The following is a 5,142-nucleotide window of genomic DNA, read 5'->3' on the forward strand; positions in this document are numbered from 1 at the left end:
GTGGTTGACTAAAGTAGCCCAGCTTGGCCCATGAGAATCAGATTGCTTTTGGTCAGGTCTACTTTGTTTTGATCCTATAGTGTTGAAGTGATCCTGAGGCAGTTCAAGGTCACACAGGTCGATGGAATATAGTTTCACTTCATTGTTTTCCAATGTAACTTATTCAGCTAGTGTGTAAGTTCTTTTTGTGATTGTCTGTGCAATACTGTGGGACGCAAAAAATACCACGGGAATAATAGCTATATACAATATCAGTAAATCAAGTACAATATGATTGTTGAACTCTGACCTTTGGGAAATCTAGGTATAGAGATAAGTAGAATGTAGAGAGGATCAAAGCAAACAGTACTTCCTAGGTGCAAATAAATCAATGTATCCTTTGATGTTAGGAACATATGCATTTAGAGTCAGTTCATGTGATATGTTAAGGTGAGTGCAGCTGAGTTTACCCATGTACTGAGCTAGCCATATGGATTAGTATGGCATTGTGATTATTTAAAGACAAGCTTCTTCTTTTTGCATTGTAGAGGTAAATTGACCAGTTCAGTTACATTGTATATAAGATTAGCTGATGGTCCATTATAGCCTAGACACCCCTGCCTCCATCAGTCGCTCCACAATGTCCCTGCCCCACCAGCTCTGCTCAGACTACGAATGTGTTGCTATGCTGTGACACCATAGTCCACTCTCCCAGCCCATCACTAACACAGAGTAGCAGTAGTCAGCAGATTCCCAGTTTCTCCCATCTCAGAAGCTGGCACTCAGAGTGGGGCACTTTAATCATTAAGTTTTTACATTTACCCCTTAAATCATAGCAGCCTTGGAGCACCTCATGACAGCTCCAGCCCTGAATACCAGAATGGCATAAATCAGGGGTGCCAAGCTCAGTCATTAGGGACACCGAACAGTTCATTTCTCCAGAACTCTTAGCTGGTGGACAGGTTTATTTATTACAAATGTAAGATTTTAAAAGATCTACAGGTGGTCTGGAAACATGACCTGTTTGGGGTCCCTGCGGACCGAGTTTAGAAAACATAGCTCTAAATTATTATTGTATATTTATTATCACGAAATAGTGAAAGTTGCAATGGCCCAAACACAATGGGGCTGATAGTTGAAAGTAAATCAGGAATATTTTCTTTAAATGTAACATGCAGAGAGAAAAAATTGTATATTCATCCACAGGGCCGTAACTAGGGTGGTGCGCTGGGGCGGAATCGGCCGTCCACCGCAATCTCTATTTTGCCAGGCGCCCGCTGTTGTGTATATCAGTAGCGGTGCACTCAGCATCTTCACTACATCCCTTCCTGTCTGTCACTTACAGGCAGCTCTGCCTCCCCCATAGCTACCGCACTCAGCGATCTCTCTCTGTGGGGATGGGAGAGATGTTATGACATCTCTCCACACTGCCAGTTAATTATTACCTTATTCTTGGAACAGTAAGGATAATTTTAATGAATTGGCTGTCAATGCGTGGAGTGGACAGTGCAAACTCTTCTTCCATCTACCTGTTCTAAAAATCCAATTATTATATACGGTCCCCAGATAGGGGGCGTATCAGATATTAAACTGATAAAAACAGATACTACACTTGATCTTTCTTAGTCAAAAGGCCTAGAAGCGATAACCGATTAAGCATCAGTGACAAAAAAAATGCACTCCTTCAGACTATGCACACACAATTAAGGAGAATGCTGCAGCACAGTAGCGTAACTAGGGCAGGTCTGCAACTAGGGGGGGGCTGGAGGTGCACGTGCACCGGGTGAGCCGCTGTACCCAGTGCCAGTGACCTTCAGCCCGGCGCTGCAGAGAGGCTCCAAGCCGGACGTCCGCTGGTAATATTTATTACCAGCAGGCACCCGGCTCCTTCTCTGCAGCGACGCGGTGTAGCCGGAGGCTGGAGTTCTCTCCTGGACTCCAGCTTACGGCTCTCCCCACGGGCACTATGGGGGAGACGTCATGATGTCTCCCCCATAGTTCCGAGGAGCAGCCGGCGGACCAGACACGACGCTGGATTCAGGAGCAGGTTCAAGGCAAGTTTTTTTTTTTTTAATAAGCTGCACTAGCATTACAGGGGTATTATTATGGGGGCATGGGAATTACCACAGGGCATTACTATGGGGGCATGGGCATTCCCACAGGGGCATTACTATGGGGGCATGGGCACTACAGGGGCATGAGCACTACAGGAGCATTACTATTGGGGCATGGGCACTACAGAGGCATTACCACAGGGGCATTATTATGGGGGCATGGAATTACCACAGGGGCATTATAATGGGGGCATGGGCATTACCACAAGGGCATTAATATGGGAGCATGGGCTCTACAGAAGCATTTCTATGGGGTATTAACATATTGGCATTACTATGGGGCATTACAATATGGGCACTATTACAGGGGCATTGCTATGGGGCATCACTATGGGGGCATTATCATATGGGCACTACTACAGGGGCATTACTATATGGGCACTACTACAGGGGCATTACCTCAGGGGACATTACTATAGGGGCACTGCTGCAGGGGGAATTACCAGGGGGGGCGCCAAATTACTGTCTTGCCCCTGGTGACAAAAATACTAGTTTCAGCCCTGACTAGGGTATTTGGAGCCCAGGGCAAATGTAAAAATGGAGACACCCCCTATGTGCGCGCGCCTAAGGCACGCACGTTAAAAAATGGGAGTGGCCACTTAAAAATGGGGCGTGTCAACATGACACACCCCTTTATCGTCACTCTGAATATTCCTTTCCATATGCACCTTAACCCCAGTAGTGTCCCTTATACAGTACCCCTAGTATGCAATGTCCCCAGTTGTGGTCCCTCTTATGCAGGCCCATAGTAGTACCCCTTATACAGTACCCCCAGTAGTGGTCCCCCTTATGCAGCCCCCAATTAGTTCCCCTTATACAGTACCCCCAGTATGCAATGTCCCCAGTAGTGGTCCCCCTAATGCAGCCCCTTATTAGTTCCCCTTATTCAGTTCCCCAATAGTGCTCTCCCTTATACAGTTCCCGCCCTATGAGGTGCCCCCAGTAGTGGTCCCCCTTATGCAGTGCTCCTTTATATAGTGCCCCCAGCAGTAGTCCCCCTCCTTATGAAGTGCCCCCAGTAGTGGTCCCCCTTATGCAGGACTCAAGCAGTGATCCACCCTATCCAGTGCCCTTTATACAGTGCCCCCTGTAGTTTTCCTCCCTATTTAGTGCCCCTAGTGGTCCCCCCAATGCAGTGCCCCTAGTAGCAAGCCCCTTATATAGTGCCCCCAGCAGTAGTCCCCCCATGCAGTTCCCCCAGTAGTGGTCCCCTTTATGCAGGCCCTCAGTAGTGATCCCCCCTATCCAGTGCCCTTATACAGTGCCCCCTGTAGTTTTCCTCCCTATTTAGTGGCTGCAGTAGTGGTCCCCTAGAGTAGTAGTAGTCCCCAGTAGAGATTCCCCCTCCCAATGCAGTGCCCCCAATATAAGTCCCCCCCCCAATTCTAGTCCCAAGTAGTGCCCCACCCCCAGTAGTGGTCCCCCCTCAGTAATGGTGCCCCCAGCAGTGGTTCCCCCCCAGTAATGATGCCCCCAGTAGTGGTCCCCCCAGTAATGGTGCCCCCAGTAGTGGTCCCCACCAGTAATGGTGCCCCCAGTAGTGGTCCCCCAGTAATGGTGCACCCAGTAGTGGTCCCCCCCCAGTAATGGTGCCCCCTGTTACGGTGACCCCAGTAGTGGTCCCCCCTGTAATGGTGCCCCCCTGTAATGGTGCCCCCAGTAGTGGTCCCCCCTGTAATGGTACCCCCAGTAGTGGTCCCCCCCTGTAATGGTGCCCCCCCCAATGTGCAGACACACAAAACAAGTAAAGAAAAAAAACAAAACCTGAATCCACGCTCCGGCCCCAGCCACTGCTCCCGGCGCCGCACGTCAGTCCTCCCGGACTAGCGCGCTCTGCATTGTGGGAGAGATGTCATGACATCTCTCCCATTACCCACTGCAGGAGCCGGAAGGGAGCCGGCTCTTGCAGTGGGAGCTCAGCAGTCAATGAGAGTCTGTCTGACTCTCATTGGCTGCTGGTTAATACACACATTGCCGCAGCTTGGCGGTGATGTGTGTGCAGCAGCAGCAGCAGCCAATGAGAGTCTGTCTGACTCTCATTGGCTGCTGGTTAACACACACTACGGTGCCCAGGGCGCACGCCCTACTCGACCCCCCTTAGTTACGCCACTGCTGCAGCACCACCTATTAACTCTAGAGAGCCTCCTGCGGATCTGTCCAAGTCACTTCCAGAAACTGCACTGACCCACAGCCAGGCCCATATTTTTGCACCTATTGATTTTGGCTTGCTCAACAAGCAGATACACTGCAGGTTTCCTTCCCTCCCTCGCTTGCTCTCTGGATGCATGATTTGTGGGTGTACTGCCTCCTGCAAGCCTCTGTCACACCCACAAGCCAGCAGACAGCCTTCCTTTCTTCGTGTGTTGTCTCGGCAGTTCATCAGACAGTCTGAAACATTGTTAAAAGTGTTTACAGAATGTTCACACGCTCCACAGAATATACAGGAGTGGCTGCCATGCGGTCACCATGGCAATAGAATGTAAACAGTCAGCTAGCAGATTCTGCCACTATAACAACATTCTTCTGTGATGTCACAATCTACTGCTGCTTATAACCATTGCACTTCCTTGATGAAGCCCACTCGAGGAAGACAAAAACCTCGAGATGTATCATATAACTGCTTGTTCTTGCAAATGGCGAAAACGAATGCCTCCAGCTGGTCCAAAGTCAAACAATGAGGCAAATTTAAGCGCCACAAACCCAAAATATATTTTAAAATATGCCAGGAATTGGATTTCCGGTGGGCGGGGCACCTAGAGTGGCCGCTTTGCTATAAAATCAGGCTTTTACCCTAAAAAAATTAAAAATAGGGGGTTCTAATGAACAGTGCGCTGTAAAGAAATAGGATATGCTGCTAGAAAATACACAAGGGGATGTACATCCACAACCCAAAAGCAAACAATAGAAAATAGGAAGTGTACTTGATTCTGCGCTATCTATCTCCACATGTAAACCATAAATGATAAAAAATCATATGAAATGAGGTCACATTACATATAGGGCCTGATTCAGAGCCACTCGTAAGCGGCAGCTCATTCGCTCCGAGCGA

The 5,142-nt window shown here is 48.8% G+C and overlaps 1 pseudogene; it reads right to left on the minus strand.

Annotated features, from left to right (window-relative positions):
* Nucleotides 1-1,449: 1,449 nt before the first annotated feature.
* LOC148509460 (U2 spliceosomal RNA) lies at nucleotides 1,450-1,625 on the minus strand (annotated as a pseudogene).
* Nucleotides 1,626-5,142: the final 3,517 nt, after the last annotated feature.

This window comes from Taudactylus pleione, unplaced genomic scaffold (assembly GCF_031769625.1).
Source record: "Taudactylus pleione unplaced genomic scaffold, aTauple2 ptg000326l, whole genome shotgun sequence".
Taxonomy (NCBI): domain Eukaryota; kingdom Metazoa; phylum Chordata; class Amphibia; order Anura; family Myobatrachidae; genus Taudactylus; species Taudactylus pleione.